The 21,417-nt window shown below is 49.2% G+C and overlaps 1 protein-coding gene across 14 annotated transcripts in view; it reads left to right on the plus strand.

The window, feature by feature from the left end:
* Positions 1-21,120, plus strand: part of LOC128101416 (zinc finger protein 621-like) — a 43,456-nt gene extending 22,336 nt beyond the window's left edge. For 8 of the 14 annotated variants that reach the window (XR_008215094.1, XR_008215096.1, XR_008215087.1 and 5 more), the window contains 3 exons: positions 1,325-1,574; positions 10,399-10,504; positions 11,813-21,120. The gene's annotated coding sequence lies outside the window, so the exon portion shown is untranslated. Of the gene's footprint in view, positions 1-1,320; positions 1,575-2,199; positions 2,352-10,398; positions 10,505-11,812 lie in introns of all 14 variants that reach the window. The other 6 variants (XR_008215089.1, XR_008215088.1, XR_008215091.1 and 3 more) reach the window with 6 other exon arrangements.
* The last annotated feature ends 297 nt before the right edge of the window (positions 21,121-21,417 follow it).

Consider the following 21,417-nt stretch of genomic DNA (forward strand, 5'->3'; position numbering starts at 1 on the left):
TGGGTACTGCATGCATGCAGTGTACAGAGCAAGGATGCTATGTTGTTTCTCTGGCTTCTTTAGCAGCCATCATGGACCCCTACAGTATTTGATGAACAACCCACCCTCTGGAGAGGACCACATGGCATGGAACTGGGTGGCCTTCAGTCACTACTAGAGAGAAACTGAATCCTAGCAACATCTCGAGGGTTTGGAAATGGTTCCTTCCCTAGCCGATCTTCAGTGAGCCCCTCACCCCATTCAGTGCCTGACGGAGATTGTTCTAACATTGTTTCTGTTTCAGTTATAAAGTGCCCTCTCAACAAGCAACTTAGGGGAGAAAGGGTTTAATTTCTGTTTACAATTCCAGATTACAGTCCATCATTGTGGAGAAGTCAAGGCAGGAACTTCAAACAGCTAGTCACAAAACATCCACATCCAAGAGCAGACAGAAGTGAGTGTTCACTTCAGGTTTCTGCTCTCAAACAGTCCAGGATCACCTGCCGAGGGAATGATGTCGCCCAAGAGGACTGGGTCTTTCCACATCACTTACCTCAGTTACAACAATCCCCCACAGACATACTCACAGACCAACTTATTTGGTCCCTGTTGATACCCTCCTCAAGTGGCTCTAGGTGTGTCTCGTGACTAAAGCTGGCCGCCACAGGGGTCTTCTGAGACATTCTGAAGCAGAGGCTTCAGCTGGGCTGCACTCAGTCTCTGCCCTGCGAGAACTGTGAAACAACAGGTGCTTAGCTTAGCTGTGCAGTGTGTGGTGATTGAACCGGTGGTCCAGCATGGACACGAGCCACGGGATTTCACCCCTCTTGGATAAAGGTCTAAGGGGGGGATGGTGGGATGGCATGGTGAGTATACCTTTACTGCTCCGTGACTGGACATATTCACACTCCCTTTGGGGGATGAGAGGCTTGCCCCGCTCCACCAGCCTGCGTTCCTGGTCTTTTTTTTTCAATAGAATATCTTTTATTTATTTTTTTAATAATTTTATACATGTAAACAATGTATCTTGACCATATACACCCCAACTTTCCTTTCCATTCCTCCACTCCCCCAGATACCCCAACACTTTCCCTCCACCCTCTCTCTTTCCACCTTCTCTCTCTGTCTCCCCGACCCCAGCCTATGGAGGCTAATTGGTGCTGCCCAGTGGAATGCTGACTGATCTTGTCGACTTGCTCTTATGTGGGTGACCACGACCAGAGTGAGTCTGTGAGGACAGTGGCCATGTCAAGTCCAGAGGACAGCCCTCCTCCCCATCCGCCCGCTCTTACATTGCATTTTTTTTTATCTCATTCACTTTCAATTTTATTTTATTTCGAGACAGGGTCTTACTGTGTGTCCTGTCTGGCCCAGAAATTGCTGTGTAGACCAGACTGGCCTGAGACAGAGATTTACCACACCTGACGGCTCCTTGGTTCTTCCTGCTTCCTCTTCCGGGGTTGCCGTAGGGCACCATTTAGGGCCGAGCACTCAGCAGTCCCCGTTCTCGGCACACTGACGGTTTGAGCCTCTGCGTTAACTGGTGACCACTGTGCACAGAAGCTTCTCCAAGGCTGAGGGAAGCACGGATCCAGGTATAAAACACTTCACAGGTAACCTGACATGGTGTTTAGTAAAACAACCGCAGTCAGTTCCCCTCCATAGCTCGTGACCTCCGGAGTCACCGACTGTTGACCAGGCTGCAATACCAGGCCTGGATTCCCTCCTGTGGAGCCTCAGATCCAATCAGAGAGTGGCTGACTACGCTGCTCCCAGTCTTTCTGACTTTCCCTCTGACTGCTGGAACTGTATCTCACGGTGGTTTTTAATTTGCATTCACTTGATGACTAATGAGGGATAAACCTGTTTGAACCAGTTGTACAACCTGTTCAGGTTTTTGTTTTGCTTCCAAGAGAATTACGTCTTTTTTGTTGGTTTAATTGTGTGTCCTTGTTACCCTTGTTATTTGAGAACTATAGATGAAAAGGCAGGATTCTTGTCTTGAGGGAAATCCAGAGAGTGATCAACAACATGTCGACATAGAATTACATGTGAAGTACAGAAGGGGTTGAGGACAGGGTGAATAGGGACTGATTGGTGCCTTCACTGCTCCAGTTACAGGTACTGCTGGCTGTAAGATAGGTGTGCAGAGATTCCATGCTTTTAACATTTATTTATTAATTACCTGCATATGTATGCTCTCTATGCATGGGTGTGCAGGTGCCTAAGGAGGCCAGAAGAGGGCGTCAGATCTCCTGGAGCTGGAATAGCAGGTGGTTGTGAGCTGCCAGTCACGGGTTCTGGGGACTGCTGAGCCGTCTCTCCAGCCCATGTGTATTTGTTCTAAGTGAAGACTGTGGCACTTACAGACGGTTAGTAGTCACAGTGGTTTGGGCAATGCTGGACTAACAGTCCGTATTCTGATGACTTAAAGCCTCCCCCATGAGTGTCTTACTCCCCTCTGCTCGCTCTCATTGGTCGAGAGGATGACTCCAGTGTGTGAAATAAATCATCATGAGGCTGCATGGAGCCAAGGACAGCTGTGGACCCAACAAAAACTGTAAACTTACTTAAAATGGAATCTTTCCTGCAACTGGATGGTGTGCTCCTTGCACATAGCATGAACTTTGTAGATGATAGAGTCATGCGGCAGTGTCAAAAGGTTGGACACACCTTCATGGCATTTGGACTTAAGTCATACATACCTTTGGGTTGAGGGTGTGTGTGTGTGTGTGCAGGGACCTTCAGGGGCTCTGATCCCTGGAACTGGAGTTAAAGGCAGCTGTTTCTGCTGCTGACTAGCATGCTGTAAGTTAGCTGTCCTGTGAGCTTTGGGGCGATTTTCCTGCCTCTGCCTCTATCTTACCAGAGGAGGAGTGCTGGGATTAGAGATATACGCCACCACACCTGGCTTTTTTTTTTTTTAAATATGGGCCCTAAGGATTGAACTTAGATGTTCAGACTCACACATCTGATACTTTAACCTGCTGGGCCATCTCTTGGCCCCCGATCTTTTGATTTTAATCCTAATGCTTTCTACACTACCCCTGGTTATCCCAAACACATCCTTAAAATCACGTTGTCGTATGCTGTCTCCACCACTGCTTCCTTTCATGTGGAAGGCTGAAGGCCCCCTATTCATTTTTCATAAGCATAACTCAGGCATCTCATCTAAAAGAACGCATTCATTCCACACGTCTGTTTACTTATACACAGATGTGTATTTTCAATTTCTTCCTTTCCGGTTCAGAAAGCTGCTGGTAATAAATTTTCATTAAAGTAGTACAAGATCGGAAAACGAAATGAGCCTCAACACATTTTCTTAAGTAATCAACCAAAACCTAAAGTGGGAGCCAATTATGGCCCTCGGGATCCGCCCTGGCTCCTTCAAATGCAGTTATTCTGGGGGTGGGAGAGCTGGGGTGGGGGCTGTCCGCTTTCCTCAGTCTTTCCCACAGCCTCTTCTCCAGTTCCAACAGCCCCTCAACCCAAGACTTGAGACTTTGTGTCTTGTATTGATTTTGAAGATGCCAGTCAGAGGGAAATCAGACATAGGTGTGTGATGGAGGTGTTCTATGTGGCTCACACAGTATTCATAATTTTTATTTATCTACTTATATTTTTAATTTAGGAAAATGTAGTGTGTACGTGAGTGCATGTGTGTGCACGCGCATGCGCGCGCTTGTGTGTGTGTGTGTGTGTGTGTGTGTGTGTGTGTGTGATGTATTACGTTTATGGAGGCCAGAGGACAACTCTTGGGACTGAGTTCTTTCCTTCCACTATATGGGTCCGTCCCAGGGTTTGAACTCAGGTCATCAGGCTTGGCAGCAAGTGCCTTTACCTGCTGAGCCATCTTGTCTGCCCTGTTCACAATTTTGAAAGGTTGTTAGTCAATAATTAAAATTCTTGCCTAGCCATTTGTATTCACAGCTTCTCTGGGCAGCTCTGGTCTGGTTCCCATGTGGCATAGCTTCGCTGAGCTGCAGCTGTCCCTCTAGGAGAGCACGGGGCAGGTTCTGGCAGCTGGACTACTAGGGCAGTTCCCAGCCAGGGTCTTTTGTTGCATCTGAGTTTCCCATGGGGGCTCTGAGAAGAAGAGGGATTTCCAAGCATCCTCCTCTTCCCGCCCCCTGCCCCTCAGCTCCAGCTGCCAGATTCCACTCTGTCTTTGAGCTACAAGGCAGGGAGTGTCAGTGCCAGTTTGCCCGAGATTCAGGTGCCATAGCAGCAGGTGACAATGCAGCCTAGAGATGCGCAATCCATTTCTGCCTCACAGGATGGGGGCAGAGCGGAAGCAGGTAGGCTGTGGGAGAAAACATAGGAGGGCATTTTCCTGACTCTAGGGGGGCACCTTCCTCAGCTTGTGTTTGAGTCAACATGGAGTGGGCTTGGCTGCCGGCTGCGTACAAGACGCTGTGCTGGACTCAAGAGTCAAGAGCACACAGACAGGCTACAGGGACCTAGGGAGGGTGCGGGAGTCTGCTGGAGTCCAGCTCCAATCTGTCAAAAGGTTCTTGTGGGGAGAGGAGAGGAATGAGGAAATGATAGAAAGATAGATGGAGATGATAAGAAAGACAGAGACACAGGATAGCTTCAGGAGGGCCCTGGGTTTATTCCAAAGGGCTTTTTATACAACACCAAGGGGAGAGGCAAAAGACCTCCCCCTATCAAGATCAAAGCACAATGCACAGCCAAGTGTAGACCCTTCAAAACACCCGGTGACCATGCTCGTGGCCAAATCATCCCATTATGCAGCCCTGCTGGGTAAAGCAAGCTCAGATTCTCTGACCTTGAGTAAGGTCTCACTAGGGAGCCTCTGTGGGGCCCCACAAATTCCCCCTTCTTTTTTTTTTTTTTTTTTTTTTTTTTGGTTTTTTTGAGACAGGGTTTCTCTGTGTAGCTTTGCGCCTTTCCTGGAACTCGCTCTGGAGACCAGGCTGGCCTCGAACTCACAGAGATCCGCCTGGCTCTGCCTCCCGAGTGCTGGGATTAAAGGCGTGCGCCACCATTGCCCAGCCGTGCGCCACCACCGCCCGGCAAATTCCCCCTTCTTAATATAAAGTTTCAAGTGCGGGTACAGAGCTTAACTCTATGTAACTCTGAATCAGCTTTCCATTAAGAGTTTGCAAGTAGCTGGAATAATTATAGCAATACTCCTGCTCCTTAAGGCTGCTATACCTCCTAATAAAGGAGTAGAGGATGATAACAATGGAATGGCCTTTTTGAATGTGTCTAAGATGACTACATCAGCTTTAGTGCACCAAGCCCTTTTTAAATCAATAATCTCCTGAAGCAATTGCATCAAATAAATCAGTAAACTCCTGATGCAACTGCATCAAATATAAGGACTCCCTAGCATCACCATTAACATTAACAGGTTAACATCATAATTCTAGCATGAATAGTACTATAATTACAATTCTCACAAACTTACATCCAAAAGCAAACTCTTAATAGAACTATTTACACTTCATAAACTTTAGCAAACATCCAAAAGCAATTTCTTAATAGAACTATTTACATTTTCTACTAACAAAACATAGGGTACATTAATACAGGCTAACGTTATCCATACAAAGAACAAGAAAATGCTTTTTTTTTTTCAAAAAAATTAGACTGGGGAATATTAACCCCCCTTTTCCTTATAACTTTTAATCTGCATCTTCAGCCTGGGTACAAAAACAAATTTCTCCATTTCTACACAAAGCAGTTTGTGAATCACCTCAGTTAATAAAACGTATATGCATACACAAAACAGTTTCATTTTTGAAGTCTGAAAGTTCAAAAAATCAGTTCTAATACCAGTCTTAATGTTCCACTGAAAGCTCAAGATCAGGGCCTGGCTCATCAACTGCCCCAAAGTCTTTGTATAGCTGTCCAAATCCTAATGAATCTGAAGCAAAAGTTCCAAATACAAAAGGTCTCATTACCAAAACTTTGCAGTTCCTTTGCATGCAGCAACCCAGTTCAAACAAGAATCTCTGAAATTTCCCTCTCAGCTACAGAGGCACTTTACAGTAGCTTTCCCTTAGGAAATCTGCTCCAGGGCAAAGGTTGTGTCACCTTCACCAAAGCTGAGCCACTGCAGACCTCTTTGAAAGAGTTCTCCATGCAGCCAGCATGAACCAGGAAGTCATCTCTTAAAGGAGCCATGCATTTAAAGGAGCCATGCATTTGTTTGCAGTCAGCAAACAGAAACTGTGTGGCTTTAGCTGCTAACTCTGCCCCATTAGGGCTCTTACAGTCCTGGTCCATCTGTGCCTCCCATCTCTGGCCTGCCAGTCTAGAGACCCCCGTATCCTGGGGACCGAGGGCTTTCAATCACCTCCACCACAGGGGTTCCAAAGAGGAAACCCAGCTGCTGGCACTGGCTCTCTGGGTGTCTACTGCCTGTGGCTCAATGATGCCCCATGATCTCAGCCATGCTGATGCTGCGTCTCCTGCTGCTGCTGCTGCTGCTTGTGGTGGGGGCTTCTGAAGCCACTACTTGCTCTCAGACTGCTAAGTTCACAGTGGCTGCTTGGTCCTGGATGCTGCCTTCTGTGTCCCAAGTCCCACGCCAGGGAAAACCTGATCTTACCCTAAGTTACTTTTTATTAAACCTTCACCATCTCCCTATACCTAAAGCCTATATTTCTCAAACCTCACCAAAACATTTATGACTTACTTATATACAACTTTAGACCTAACTTAGTAGATAGATAGATATAGAGATACTTGCTGCAGCCTTACTTCTACTATTACCCTGTTCTTTATTTACAGTTTTACTCTCAAAGAAAAGAATATCACCGTGCTCCAATTAATTCTGAGCATGCCCACTTAACCTGCAGTATTCCTTCTCTTTTATCCTTCGTACCCAAGTTCCACGTCTGGGTGCCATGTATGGGAGTCCAACTCTGACCTGTTGAAGGGTTCTTGTGGGGAGGAGAGAGGAATGAGGAAATTGTAGATAGAAAGATAGATGGAGACACAGGATAGCTTCAGGAGGGCCCTGGGTCAATACTCAGTCACCTCGAGTTTTATTCCAAAGGGCTTTTTATACACTACCAAGGGGAGAGGCAAAAGACCTCCCTGTATCAAGATCAAAGCACAATGTACAGTCAAGTGTAGACCCTTCAAAACATGTGGTAACCACACCTGTGGCTAAATCATCCTATTATGCAGCCCTGCTGGGTAAAGCAAGCTCAGATTCTCTGACCTTGAGTAAGGTCTCACTAGGGAGCCTCTGTGGGCACCCACAGGAGGCAGGCTCCCTGTCAACCTGATGGCAGATTGAGGGAGGCTTCTGCCTGAGGAGGGGCAGTTCAGGAGGTGGGGAGCAAGGCACAGCAGAGTGGTGAGTACTCAGCTTATGCCAAGGCAAGGAAGAGCAGCACATGCCTCTGAGCATGTCCAGTTCTCCTGACTCTCCCCTGGCCTCTGAGCAGGTCCAGTTCTCCTGGCTCTCCCCTGGCCTCTGAGCATGTCCAGTTCTCCTGGCTCTTCCCTGGCCTCTGAGCAGGTCCAGTTCTCCTGGCTCTCCCCTGGCCTCTGAGCAGGTCCAGTTCTCCTGGCTCTCCCCTGGCCTCTGAGCAGGTCCAGTTCTCCTGGCTCTCCCCTGGCCTCTGAGCAGGTCCAGTTCTCCTGGCTCTCCCCTGGCCTCTGAGCAGGTCCAGTTCTCCTGGCTCTCCCCTGGCCTCTGAGCAGGTCCAGTTCTCCTGGCTCTCCCCTGGCTTCTTGGTGAGAAGTGTCACGTGTTTGCTTAGCAAATCCACTACACCATGGTTCAGCATCAGGAATGGAGACTGTCATGCTACTGTCAAAGGCAGGGTGGGGTTCTCCGATGGCTTACCCAAGCCCACCTCACTCTCAGGCAAAGCTAGAGTATTAGAACTCAAGTCTTTGGACACCTCTGCTCATTTTCTTTCCACTTTGCCTTTGGTACATCATAGAGTCCTTCTAGCTTTAAAGAGGAACCGGAGAGACACCCCAGATAAGCCTGGCCAGGTTTACAGTTAGCAAGGTTGGTGCCTGAAGGATATGTAGATGCAGCCAAGGGACCTGCTCAGGGAAGGTTCTATAGATCAGGTTGCAAAGGGTCGGGGGGCACAGATGAGCTGGGTTTTTCCAAAGTGTCCATTTTATCCTAAAAGGCTGTGAAGGGCCTGTGTAGGTGGATGCCATGACCAACATGTGCCACTAGGTGGTGCTCAGATGCCGGCCCAGGCAGGTAACAGGAGCGTTGGGCTTCACTCAGGAAAACTAGTGGAGTCCAGTGCCTCAAACACTTGCATTCATGGCCAGGTGACACCTCTTGGGATTGGCCACAGGTCTTTATGGCCAACCAGCCCTGAAGTAAAATAGCCTTCCGTCTCTAGGTGCCCTGGGGATAATCCCAAAATCAAACTGTCACATGGGTGGGATCTCACATGGGACCGGACACCGGGAATTATTTGTACATGCCAAGTCATTAGCAGAGTGGCCAAATATTTGCTGAGTGCTTTCCGGGATCACTGAGGACAGGAAGGTGGCCAGTGGTGATTGAGTCGGAGAGGTGGACGCTGGAGGAGCGCAGGGGGCAGGATATGGAGGATGTGAGAGAGCTGTGTGGAGGAGGACTTGCTGTACACGTCACAGCCACAGAGGAAGCACAGATGATGGGCAAGAACCCATGCAAAGGCCTTGAGGTGGCAGGGAGCAGACTGGCCCAGGAGTCCTGAGGAGAGATGAGGCTGGGAGATGAGTAGGCCCCTTACAGGGACTCAGCGTGGAAAGGAACACTCGAAAAGCTTGACAAGCCTTAGACCAAGAGCATTCGAAGCTCTCCAGAAGCAGAACCTGAGAGCTAGAGCATGGCCTGGCTGCCAGGGGCCTGGAGGGTAGGTCCTTCACACTGACTTCACTGTCCTTCACGTGGCAGGGCCTTGCCAGGCCCAGTCCTTCTAGGGGTCACTGGACCCCAGTGACTGATAGTGACTTGTGTACACAGGAGTCAGTCCTGGGGTGCAGATATGAACAGCCAGAGCAGGGGGACGGATGCAGGCCTCCTGGGGGCTAGAGGCGGTCCAGATGGTCTCAGCTCTGCAAGTCGTTTTGAACTCTGGCCTAGCTGTTTAAGATGTGTGGATGAAGCCTGTCCCCAGAAGTACAGTGTGTGGGGAGGGGTTAATATCCTCAGTCTAGGTGTGTACACAGACTGGGCAGCAGGGCTTTGAGATCCTCGGACACAGGCCCTTGGAAGAGACAGTGATGTGTGGAGGAGGGCTGGATCGGCCAGCTTCATCCAGAGTGACCCTCAGGAGGCCTGGGCAATTTCTCTTCTGTAAAAGCAGTGGAGGTCTCACCCTTGCAAAGTTAGCGATCATACTGTGTGTCTTCTGAGATGCAGACCAGAGGCTCCAGGCATCTTCAGAGGCCCTGAGTGCGTCTGCTGACCCGGGCCTTCCCTTCCTTCTCCCTCGTGGCCTTGTGGAACTCGCCTGCAAGGGAGGCCGTGGGATGTGGAGTCCCAGCCAGGTCTCTCTCCAGCCTGACTGCTTGGTTTCCCCTACAGTCTGGAATTGCAAAGTTCCCTTTTGTGCGGCAATGCATGTGATTTGTTTTCTAACGGGTGATGTTTGAGGTTCCTTTATGAAGGCTCTTCACATCTGGCATTCAAAGAAAATAATCAGTTTAGACTATCAGGCCAGATAGCAGCTTGGATGAAATTTGGGCCTACTTTCCAGTCAAACAGCGCCTCCCAGCTCCACAGGCTCCCGCCTGCTCCCTCCTTCTCTTCTTGTGACCCTTTTATCTCTGCGGGAGCCCAGACTAGAAAGAGGGTTCTGGGAACGTGGTGTGTTTCTCATTAAGTTTCTGCCGCATAAAAGTCATGTGACTCAAGGCTCCCTTCCCCCTCTTCTTCACCCCATGAATCTACAATAACTCCCAATGTTTAGATTTGATTTGATTTGAGATGACTGCAAACCCACAATCTTGTTGATCTGAAATTAGAAAAATCCAAAACCGAAAACCAGTTTCCAGTTGCTGGTATGCTTTGGGTGGTGAAACAGGGGAAGCCCCGCCCCACTACTCACCTATCCCTGCACCCCCACTCCCCAGAGCCACCCCCAACCCCCACCCCGGCAAAAAAAGTCAGCCATCTGCCAAAGCCCAAGCGGCCCCTTGCCCCCCTCTTCCTACATCTTTAAATATCTTTCTTTGAAAGGTGAAGCTGTGATTGGGAAAACTGTTGCTGGGTGGGCCCAGGCTTCTGAGGGAACCCCGGGGCCGGGAGGAGGGAAGCTAAGGAGGCCCCCCACCTGTAACAGCTGCTCCTATCCATTGCTTCTGGGAGAAGTGACACTGATCCCAGTGGCCTGTGGCAATGGATGGGGTGTGCATGGCCTGGGTCAAGGGTCCCAGCAACTGTTAACTGTCTCCTCTCTCCTCTCCTGAAAGCTCTGTCCTGCCTATGAACAGAAAACCACCGCTTTGGGCACCAGAGGCCGGAAATAGACTGGGAGCTTCCCGCCTAAGGCCAAGGCCTGTGAGGGCACCTGTGCAGGTGAGCTTGTAGCTGGTGCAGATGGGTGGGAGGGTCTGCTCACCTGATGCCCTGGAGCACCACTGCTACTGGCTGCTTCTCCCTGGGCCTCTTGCTTGATCTTGAGCAGCTTGATCTTGAGGCCCCCCTGCTTTGCCTGAAAACAACCAGGTCCTTAGAACTCGTGGGTGGGTCAGTCCGCAGAGTCTGGGCCTTGGGTGGCTGTCTCAAAGCCCGACTTTCCCCTGGTTTTTTCCTTCCCTTACCATCCTGGGGTAGCATGTTGCTCTCCTTTTCCAGGCATTCATAGCAGTCTTTGGGATCCAATGCCCCCACCCCCCGTCCCCTTTGGGCTTCAGTTCTGGGCAGTGGAACAGAAGCTGGGAGCAGAGTGTGGTCTCTCGTTTCAGTTCCCATGAGACACTGGGCCAGTCCCTTCCATTCTGTGCACTTGTTCCTGCCTTCGTGATTGCAAGTGGATCTGAGATTTGCTGAACTTCTTTCTAGGGTCAGAAGACTCCTGGCTTCCGAGGCTTTTTAAAAGGAAAACACTAAATTTACTTATTTGTATTTTTATTATAGATGGGGATGTACATGCCACAGCATTCAAAGGTCAACTTACCGTGGTTGGTTCTCTCCTTCCACCATGTAGGTTCTGGGGGTCAAACTCAGGTCCTCAGCCTTGGCAGCAGGCGCCTTCACCTGCTAGGCCATCCTGCTGCCCCGTTTGTTTGTTTTGAGGCAAGTCTCATGTAGCTCAGGCTGGCCTTGAACTTATTATATAGCTGAGGAGGACAGTGAACTCCTGCTCTTCCTGCCTCTGCCTCCTGAGTGCTGGGGTTACAGGTGTGCACCAGCATGTGGTCATATGTGGTGCAGGATTACAGGTGTGCACCAGCATGTGGTCATATGTGGTGCTGGGATTACAGGTGTGCACCAGCATGTGGTCATATGTGGTGCAGGATTACAGGTGTGTGCACCGGCATGTGGTCATATGTGGTGCAGGATTACAGGTGTGCACCAGCATGTGGTCATATGTGGTGCTGGGATTACAGGTGTGTGCCAGCATGTGGTTGTATGTGGTGTTGGAAAGTAAACTAGGGCTTTACTCACAGTAGGTGAGCTCTGTATCAACTGAGCCACACCCCTCCAAGTCCACGCTTGTTTTCCACACCCCCACACCCAGTCCACACTTGTTTTCTCAAACACAATTTTGTTGGACCCCGGCCACACTTGTTCTGTCAACTATTGTCACCTTGATGGAGTGAGCAGTTGCAGCAGTGTGCACAAGGCCAACAGAGCTTACTGGTCCTCTCTGGCCCTTTGCAGACCACACTGCCAACTCCGGTCTGTGGTTCGTCGGAGTGGAGTGAGACAGAGTTTTCCCGGAGCTGCAGATATTCTGTTTTCTGGAACAAGATCCTGGTGACTGGCTTTGAGAAGTGCAAAGGAGGTTGTTCCTGGACCCTGGCCTGTGAGCAGGACTCTGTGTGGTCCGATGCAAGCCTGTACTTGAGGGAAGCTCCTTCCCGCACTGTTCCGGAAGCTGGAACCTGTGAGCACAGACCTGTTCACCTCTTTCTGAACATCTTCTTTCAGTTTATAGATTAGCCACCATTTTCCTGTCTTTGTGGATGAGGAAAGAGAAACGTAAGTTCTCAGTGTCTTTTCCTATAGGACACTAACACCTCAGTCAGGGCCCCACCCTTCTGACTTCATTTAGTTTTAATTACCTCCTGTTGACCTTGTCTCAATTGAGGACACCAGCGTGTGGAATTTGGTGAGACATAGTTCAGTCCATAATATCATCCACATCCTCTTTTCAGAGGACTTTCCAGTTGTTCCCTGACATGGGGAAATGATGACATAGGGCAGTAGGAAGGCAGGTGCCCACTCTGGGGCTTAGGCAGGTTCACCAGAAGCAAATGCTGAAAGGAGACACCTCTCCCCGTCCCCGTTTGTGTGTGTGTGTGTGTGTATGTGTGTGTGTGTGTGTGTGTGTGTGTGTGTGTGCGCGCGCGCGCGCATATGATCAGAGGACAAACCCAAGAGTCTTTCCTTAGAATGGTCCACTGTGTTTATTTAAGACAGGGTCTCTCACTGGGACTCGGAGTTCATAGTTAGGCTAGCCTGGCGGGCCACGGAGCCCAGGACTTGCCTGTTTCACCTTCCCAGCACGGAGGTTGCAAGCACCGTCACGCCTAGCTTTTTTTTTTTTTAAATAAATATGTATTCTGGGGATTACACTCACGAATTAGCTGAGCTATCTCCCCAGCCTGTGAGAGGCCTCTGTGTAAATGTGGGGCTGAGGCTGCTCCCTAGAACGTTGACATGGATATAGGGCAGGCCAGGGTGAGAGCTGGGCCACAGTTCTCCAGGCTTCACCCTGACTCTTCACGGGGGCCGGCAGTGCAGCGACAGCTTAAAGGCTCATGTACCACATCTCGCTAAGGGTGGTCTTGAGGGGACATATCTCCAGTCTCCACAGGTGTGGGAGCTGCTGTAGGAGCCCAAGGGCTTTCCCCAAAGGAGAAGAAGATACAGAGGGCAGAGACCAGGGGAGGTGGTGTAGCACCTGCACATGGGGCTGGAAGAATTACCTCCTTTTCTAGTTGCTGTGACAAGAAGCCGCTGGTGGGGGGAGGGGACACAGCTCACCATGGTGGCAGGAGCAGAGGTGATGTCACATCCATGCAGGGAGCAGGGAGAGATGCTCTCTGGGGCTCAGCACACTTCCCCTTTGGTATTCAGTACGGAGCTTCATCCGGTCCACAGAATATGCTGCTGGTATTCGGAGTGAGTCTCACTCTCTTGACTAGCCTAACTTGGAAAGCACAGGCACTCTCCGAGGTGATCCTACATCCCGTGGACTTGACAATAGTACTGTCACAGAGGTGTCTGGGCGAAGCCTTCAATGTTAAAGTCTGAGCCAGTGGCAAAGTGTGCATCTGAGACTCCCTAGGCTCAAGTCGCTGACAGAGTCAGGCACACATGTGAGAATATTCTGCTCTTGGAGGTCATCTGAGGAAGGGACTAGATCTTTTGTGTTTTGTCGTGGTTGTGCTTTGATAATTTCATATGTGCATATAATTAAATATGGCCGTATATACCCCTACTTTCCCCAGCCAACTCCCTCCAAATCCCCTCCCACATCTACCTCTCAGTTTTATTTCCTCCTCTTCTTCCTCACTGTGTACAGTTAGTGCTGCCTGTATGTGTGAGGAGGAGGGACCATCTACTACAACATGGGGAATCTTCCCGCAGCCAACCTCTCAAAGACTGACTCTCCCTCCCTGGGTGCTGTCAGTCACCAAAAGCCCCTCAGTGAGGGGTGGGTCCTTGTGAGTTCCCTCCATCCATGCCTGGATTTTGGTTGGCTTGCTCACGGGCGGGTAACCACAGCTGCAATGAGTTCTGAGTGCCAGTCATGTGATGTGCAAAGACAGCATTTCCGTTTTCCTCCCCATCCTCTGGCTTACTTCCTCTCTGCTTCCTCCTCTGTGATGTTCCCTGAACCTTTGGATTTGGACTGAGCACTCACAGTCACTTAGCTCACCCTTGGACCAGTTGTGAGCCTCTGCAGTGGCTATTGCCACTGTAAAAGGAAACTTCTCGAGCACAGTTGAGGGCAGGCCAGTAGCTTCTGGGTACTCTTCCATCCCTACACCAGCAGACAGTAGATGCTCAGGCTGCAGGGCTGCTTGGAGAGCAGGCCACGAGATGCCCAGATGGGGCCAGAGCAATAGGTAGAATCAGGTGTAGCTGGCCTCTGCTCTGGGCCTCTCCCAGATAGGCACCCTGCCACTGCCAGGGGTGCAGTGAGGAGGCATCTCCTGGGGGTGCAGTGAGCAGTCATTTTTGGGGGGTGCAGTGAGGAGTCATCTTCCAGGGGCACAGTAAGAAACCATCTCCCAGGGATGCAGTGAGGAGCCATCTCCCAGGGGCACAGTAAGAAGCCATCTCCTGGGGTGCAGTGAGCAGTCATCTCCTTGGGTACAGTGAGCAGTCATTTCCTGGGGTGCAGTGAGCAGTCATCTCCTTGGGTGCAGTGAGGAGCCATCCCCTGGGGTTCAGTGAGGAGCCATTTCTATGGGGTTCAGTGAGGAGCCATTTCTGTGGGGTGCAGTGAGCAGTCATCTCCTTGGGTGCAGTGAGGAGCCATTTCCGTGGGGTGCAGTGAACAGTCATCTCCTTGGGTGCAGTGAGCAGTCATCTCCTTGGGTCCAGTGAGGAGCCATTTCCGTGGGGTGCAGTGAGGAGCCATTTCCGTGGGGTGCAGTGAGCAGTCATCTCCTTGGGTGCAGTGAGCAGTCATCTCCTTGGGTGCAGTGAGGAGCCATTTCCATGGGGTGCAGTGAGCAGTCTTCTCCTGGGGTGCAGTGAGCAGTCATCTCCTTGGGTGCAGTGAGGAGCCATCTCCTTGGGTGCAGTGAACAAGCAGGATGCTGAGATGCTGGTGTAGATGTAAACCTCCCCCTCCCTTTGGGAAATCCAAACTGAAAAACTATTAGAAATAATGAGAGTTCAGTAAGGCAGCCAGCTACAAAATAAATGTGCAAAAATCAATACCTTTCCTATGTCCAACAGTAACCACTTAGAAAAAAAAATAATGGAAAAGAAAGATCTCATTCGCAATAAAAATGGGAGATATTTATCACCCCAAGCAAACGTCCAGGAGGAGATGTGTGTAACTGTCTCCCCATTTGTCCAGGCATCCTCCTGAGGTGGGGAAGAGTAGCTAGAGGATGCAGTGTGGATGCTTGCCTGGCCTCTAGGCTTCAGGCCTCTGCACAGTGGCGCGTGGGTGTGTGGGTGCTGTCTGCATTTCCAAGGCTCATTTGGTGGGTTGCTTTGGCTTTTCTGAGGAGGAACAAGTTCTAGTCAGTTACCAGGTTACTGGGCATACTGCTTCCTCATGTAGTTTCACTGTGTGTGTGTGTGTGCGTGTGCGTGTGCGTGTGTGTGTGTGTGTGTGTGTGTGTGTGTGTGTGTGCATGCACGTGTGAAGCCCAGAGGGGTCGATCTTAGGTGTTCCTCAGGTGCCATCATCATGTTTAAACTATTGTTTTTGAAACAGGGTGTCTCACTGGCCTGAACTCCCTGGTGAGGCCGGGCTGGCGGCCAGAGTGCCCAGGGACCTGCCTGTCTTCACCTCCCCAGCACTGGGATTACAAGCGTGCACCAACACACCTGGATTTTTCATGTGGGTTTTGCCTCAGCATAGATTTAGTTTGCAGTTCTCTTGTTTGTGCACAACTTTTCAAGGAGAACTGCAAAATGATATATCTCTTACAAAGACGGTGATTTTTATTTCTTTAATAATCAGGCAGCAACGAATCAGTGTTTCTGTAAGGACTGAGTGTTTGGAATGGTTGTACGTTCTCCAGGGAGTGTAGACCTCGCTCGCTCTCTTTGCTGGGCTACACTGCCTGCCTCTCCCTGTCAGTGTTTGAATCTGCCTTCCCAGTCCTTGTCTCGGAGGGAGGGAGAAGGCTTTCTGTGGCTCAGTTTGAGTCCGTCATGTTGGAGAAGGCACAGCAGGAACATGAGGCTACTGGCCATATGGTGTCCGCAGTCAGGGAACCAGGAGAGCTGGATGCAGGCACGCAGGCACGCAGCTCATTCTCTTCTCACTGTCTGGGATCCCAGCCCACGGGGTGGTGCCGCTCATATTCAAGGTGAGTCTTTCCTCCCCAGTTAATTCAATTGGGAAATTTCTTCTTAGACATGCCCCAAGCCTTGTCTCCAAGGTCATTCTGGATCCTGACATATTGACAATCAACATTAACAGTTGCAGTAGGTAGATCAGTTGCCTATTGCTCCAAAACATGCTGAGTAACAATCACAGCACCAAGGATGCATGTAGGGTGCTGGCTGTGTGGTTCTGCCGATGCTCCCTGGGCATCACTGGTGGGTTCGGCTAGCTATCACTAATCTAGACTGCTCTTTTTACATAGCCATGTGTACAGCATGAACTCATGGTCATAAAACATAGTGTGCATGGAACAGCATGCTTTTTTGTCTCGCGAGTCTTCACTGGACTTGGGTTTTGGTTGGGTCCTATGTTCCATTCTGACTTTTATATCCCGTCACTCTCCCCACATCTCCTTCATTCCCTGCTTGTCCCTCTTCTCACACATGCCCAGCATTTCAATCTCAGTCCTTCTCAGGAGTATTCCTGCTTCTGCTGGGGTCTGTGGTGGACTCAAAGATAGAAATGCTCTCTGGTTCTCCATGAGGAATGTGATGGGGAACTAAAGCGAAAGTAGTAACTTTGGCTTTCAGAGAACACTAACTTCCCTGGAGAATTGGAATCCTGCTGCAGATGACTTTGGACCCAAATTATGACTGCCCAGGATCCAGACTGTGGGTCTACACTGCCTGAATTTGCAAGTCTCTACAACCTTGATTGCTGTGGGATGTTCTGTATGGCAAATGTGTTGCTCTGATTGGTCAATAAATAAATCACTGATTGGCCAGTGGCTAGGCAGGAAGTATAGGCGGGACAAGGAGGAGAATAAAGCTGGGAAGTGGAAGGCTAAGAGGGAGACACTGCCAGCCGCCATGATGACAAGCCGCATGTGAAGATGCCGGTAAGCCACGAGTCATGTGGCAAGGTATAGATTAATGGAAATGGATTAATTTAAGCTGTAAGAACAGTTAGCAAGAAGCCTGCCACGGCCATACAGTTTGTAAGCAATATAAGTCTCTGTGTTTACTTGGTCGGGTTTGAGCGGCTGTGGGACTGGCGGGTGTCAGAGATTTGTCCTGACTGTGGGCCAGGCAGGAAAACTCTAGCTACACTTGATCTCTTTCTATAGGCACACACACACACACACACACACACACACACACACACACACACACACAGAGCCACCCACTGCAGGAAGATGATTCAGCCCTTGATGACACATGGGATGGCACACTACAGTGGAGCTGGAAGTTCTCGCTGCTTACTGACATGATAGCTACTTTAATGTTATTGCATAGCCTGTCACATACCTGTGGGGGTGCTGACTTAAACAAACCTACTGCCAGGTGGATAAAAATCCCACACATACAATTATATATAATGTGTGATGCTGTGTCAGTTCCATGGAGATACCATAACAGCTCTGTGCATGATAATGTATAGATCCCATGTACAACACTGTAACTATTCTGTGAGTGATACTGTATCAAGTCCATTCAAGTCACTGTAATAATTCCATACATGATACTATATCCATTCCATGCATGATACTCTAATAATTTCTATACTTGATACTGTATTGATTCTGTACATGACATGGTATCAATTCCATGTATGACACTGTACTTATTCTATATGGGACACTGTAGTGATTCTGTGCCTGATACTATAACGATGGTAAGAGACCATGCCACTGGTTTTTGTATTTATTGTCCTGTATTGGTTACTTTTGTTTTAGAGTATTCTACTTACGAATACAAGTTTATTTGGAGCTAGAGAGATGGCTCAGCAGTTAGGAGCACTTGCTGCTCTTGCAAAGGAGCCAAGTTTGGTTTCCAGTACCCACAACAGGCAGCTCACAGTCATCCAGCTCTAGGGAATCCAATCTTGTGGCACCTGCACTCCAGTGCACATATCCCCGTCCATACACATAACTAATAAAAGTAAAACAAACTTCAAAAAGAGGAGAGAGAACTGGCTTGGTGCTGCTGCAGGCTTGTAATCTCAACACCTGGGAGGCTGAGGCAGGATGACCAAGAATTTGAAGCCAGCCTGGACCTCACAAGACTCTGTCTCAAAATGTTTTTTGTTATTGTTTTGTTTTTTAAACAATAATCCTTGTTATGAGGGCAACAGTCTCATCCATCTTGTGGTCACTATGTCTCTGGATTGAATCAAGAGATCTGAACTCTGACCCCACACCATCTTGTGCCCTGTGAGTACTCTGTAGAACGACATCACCTTCTTGGGTCAAATCCTGTGAAGGCATTTGTGCTGGGATCCATCTGTGTCTGTAGACACATGGAGACTGTTTCCCGAAGGAAATGACTAACAGAGGGATGCTGGGTTCCTGGGCCTGTTGCTTGCTTTCTCCGAAATCATCTTTGTTCCACAGTTTTGTGAGCCCTCATAGGAAGAGAATACTGACACTGTCTCTGGTCTGTTCAAACTCTCTTTTTATATTTACTCCATGTCCTGTGTTGTCTCCAGAGACCTCTGGAGTGTTAACTATCAGCCAAGTCTCGCTTCCAGATAAGCAATCTGTGAGGGGTGTGTGTGTGTGTGTGTGTGTGTGTGTGTGTGTGTGTGTGTGTGTGAGAAGGATCAGGGGTAAGAAGTATGTTTGCCTGGCACAAACAGAGGATTTTTGTGGTTGGGGCACTCCAAAGATTTAGACCATCCTGAGTACTATTTATCCCTGGGCTCAGGTTCAGGGCAAACCCAGCAAGGATAGTAATAATGACTTAGGATGTTATAGGCCATTTTCTGCCATTTAACCTACTAGGATTTATACTTGGATCTTTGGGATGAGAGGGGGGAGGCTCTGGGAAGTCTGAGTGTTCTGCACAGGATGCTGCTGATGTGCACTGACTCCCAGGTGAGGATCTTGAGGGCTGACAGCAGCTGGGAGTGATGGAGGTGGTGTCCCACTGTGACACTAGCACTCCATGCTGGTACCTCAGCAGTTGAGTCAGGAAGGCTCTGTTGTCACACTGGTGACTCTACAGATGCTCTGAGGGGCTGTCCTTCTGTGATTTGACAGTGTGTTCTTGTGTCATGGGAACCTGTGGCTGGGGACTGTGAGTGCCTTTTGAAAGGTCTAAGGGCGGTGTGTGTGTAGTGCATATGTGTGTAGTGCATGTGCGTGTAGTACATGTGTGTTCACTCATGTGCACATGCCCTTGGTCATGCACTATGACAGTGGATGTCAGAGGTTGACTTTGAGTATCATCTATTACTCTACTGTGGTGATATATTGTTTCTCCCAATATATTGTGCACCCTACATTATTTTTAAGATTATTTATTATTATTATTATTTATTATTATGTTTTTCAAGACAGGGTTTCTCTGTGTAGCTTTGGAGCTGTCCTGGAACTTGCTTTGTAGACCAGGCTGGCCTCGAACTCATAGAGATCCACCTGCTTCTGCCTCCTAAGTGCTGGGATTAAAGGTATGTGTCACTAACACCCAGCTTATTTTTATTTTTTATTTTTTAAAAAGGGTATATGTGTTTGTCTGCATGTGAGTGAAGGTGCCTGTGAAGTCCAAAGAGGGCATTGGGTCCTGGAGCTGGATTTAGAGGCAATTGTGAGCCTCTTAATGTGGGTACTGAACGGAACTCGGGTCCTCTGCAGTGGCAACAAGAGACTGTAACTGCTGAGCCGTCCTGTAGCCCCTCTACCTTATTTTTTTGAGACAGGATCTCTCACTTGGCCTGGAGCTCACCATTTCTGCTAGCCTGGTTGGCCAGTGACCCCCAGGTGGAGAGGTGGAGAGAACCAGAAGAAAGTGCTGTCCATGTGTGCCTTTAATTCTGGAAACAAGCCTGCAGGGAGGTAGGCTTTCATTTAGAGAAGAGAAGCTGGGCGTGTGACTTCAATCCAAACCGCTCAGTTTAAGTCCCTTTCTCAATAGGAAATAAAGAAGAAAAAAGAGGAGATTGCTGGGGAACCAGGGTGGCAATTACGGTTCTCGTGGAGAAAGAACACAGCCTTTGCAGGTTATATCCAGCACCACAGACCCAGCAAGCCGCTGCTCGGCTAATTAAAACCAGGACGATGAGGTCAGAGTCGGGGCCCAGAGTGGGCTCGAGGGGCTGATAAAAGGTGAGATCAGGAGTGCATGCTCCACTTTAGTCAGATTCTCAGAGCCTTCCAAATAACATGGCTTGGTTTCAGCACTGTGCAGCTAGGGATAGCTAGGAACATGGCCCACCCAGTCATAACCTACTTAAAGCATCATTAAGAGGTGCTTTTGTGATTTTTGTGGGAGGAGCTCAACTGCACAGCTCTTGAGTGGAAACTTCGTAGATGACTGCCATGTAACGCTATCCAAAGACTGAACTGGTGCGTGTGGCTTCGGCCTTCCCAGAAATTGTGCTTTTTTTTTTCTCTCTCTCTAAATACATGGCCTCATGTAGCCCAGGCTTCAACTTGCTGTGTAACTAAGAATCACCTTTAGTAGATTTTCTTGCCTCTGAATGCTGGGTGTGACGGTAAGCTTAACTGTCTGCTTGATACAATCTGTCTCCTGGGAAGAGCCTCAGTAAGGGATGTCTAGATCAGGTTGGCTTGTGTGCATATCTGTACAGGGTTGTCTCCATTTCATTAACTGTGAGGGGAGATCCTGTCCGAGAGTGGGGAGCCACCTTTCTCTAATTTGGGGGCCTGGATTGTATGAGAATCGAGAAAGCTGGCTGAGCCACACGCAGCAGGCGCCGACTTCTCTCGGCTCTCGACCGTGGCATTGACCAGCTGCTTCCAACTCCTGCCACAGTGGCTTCCCTGCAGTGATGGACTGTAACCCGGGACTGTGGGCTAAAATAAACCCGTTCCCCCTTAAGTTTCCTTTTGTCGTCTATTTTCTCACAGTAACAGAAATGAAACGCAGGTGTGTGCCACCTACCATGCCCTTTTGCTTCGTTGGAGTTGTCGAACCCATGGAGATCTGGTCTCTGCCCCCCACCCCACCTCCAAGGTTAAAATTATGTGCCCACACCCAGCTGCCTGCCTGCCCGCCCTCCCTCCCTCCCTCCTTTCTTTCTCTTTTCTTTCTTTCTTTCTTTCTTTCTTTTTCTTTCTTTCTTTCTTTCTTTCTTTCTTTCTTTCTTTCTTTCTTTCATCCATTTTGTCTCGAAACTCACTATGTTTCCCAGATTGGCCTCAAACTCACAGCCATCCTGCTTCAACCTCCCAAGTGCTGGAACTATAGTCATGAGCCACCATGTCCAGCTCACAGAC

The sequence above is a fragment of the Peromyscus californicus genome, unplaced genomic scaffold (assembly GCF_007827085.1).
Source record: "Peromyscus californicus insignis strain IS unplaced genomic scaffold, ASM782708v3 Scaffold_11__1_contigs__length_118956290, whole genome shotgun sequence".
Lineage (NCBI taxonomy): Eukaryota > Metazoa > Chordata > Mammalia > Rodentia > Cricetidae > Peromyscus > Peromyscus californicus.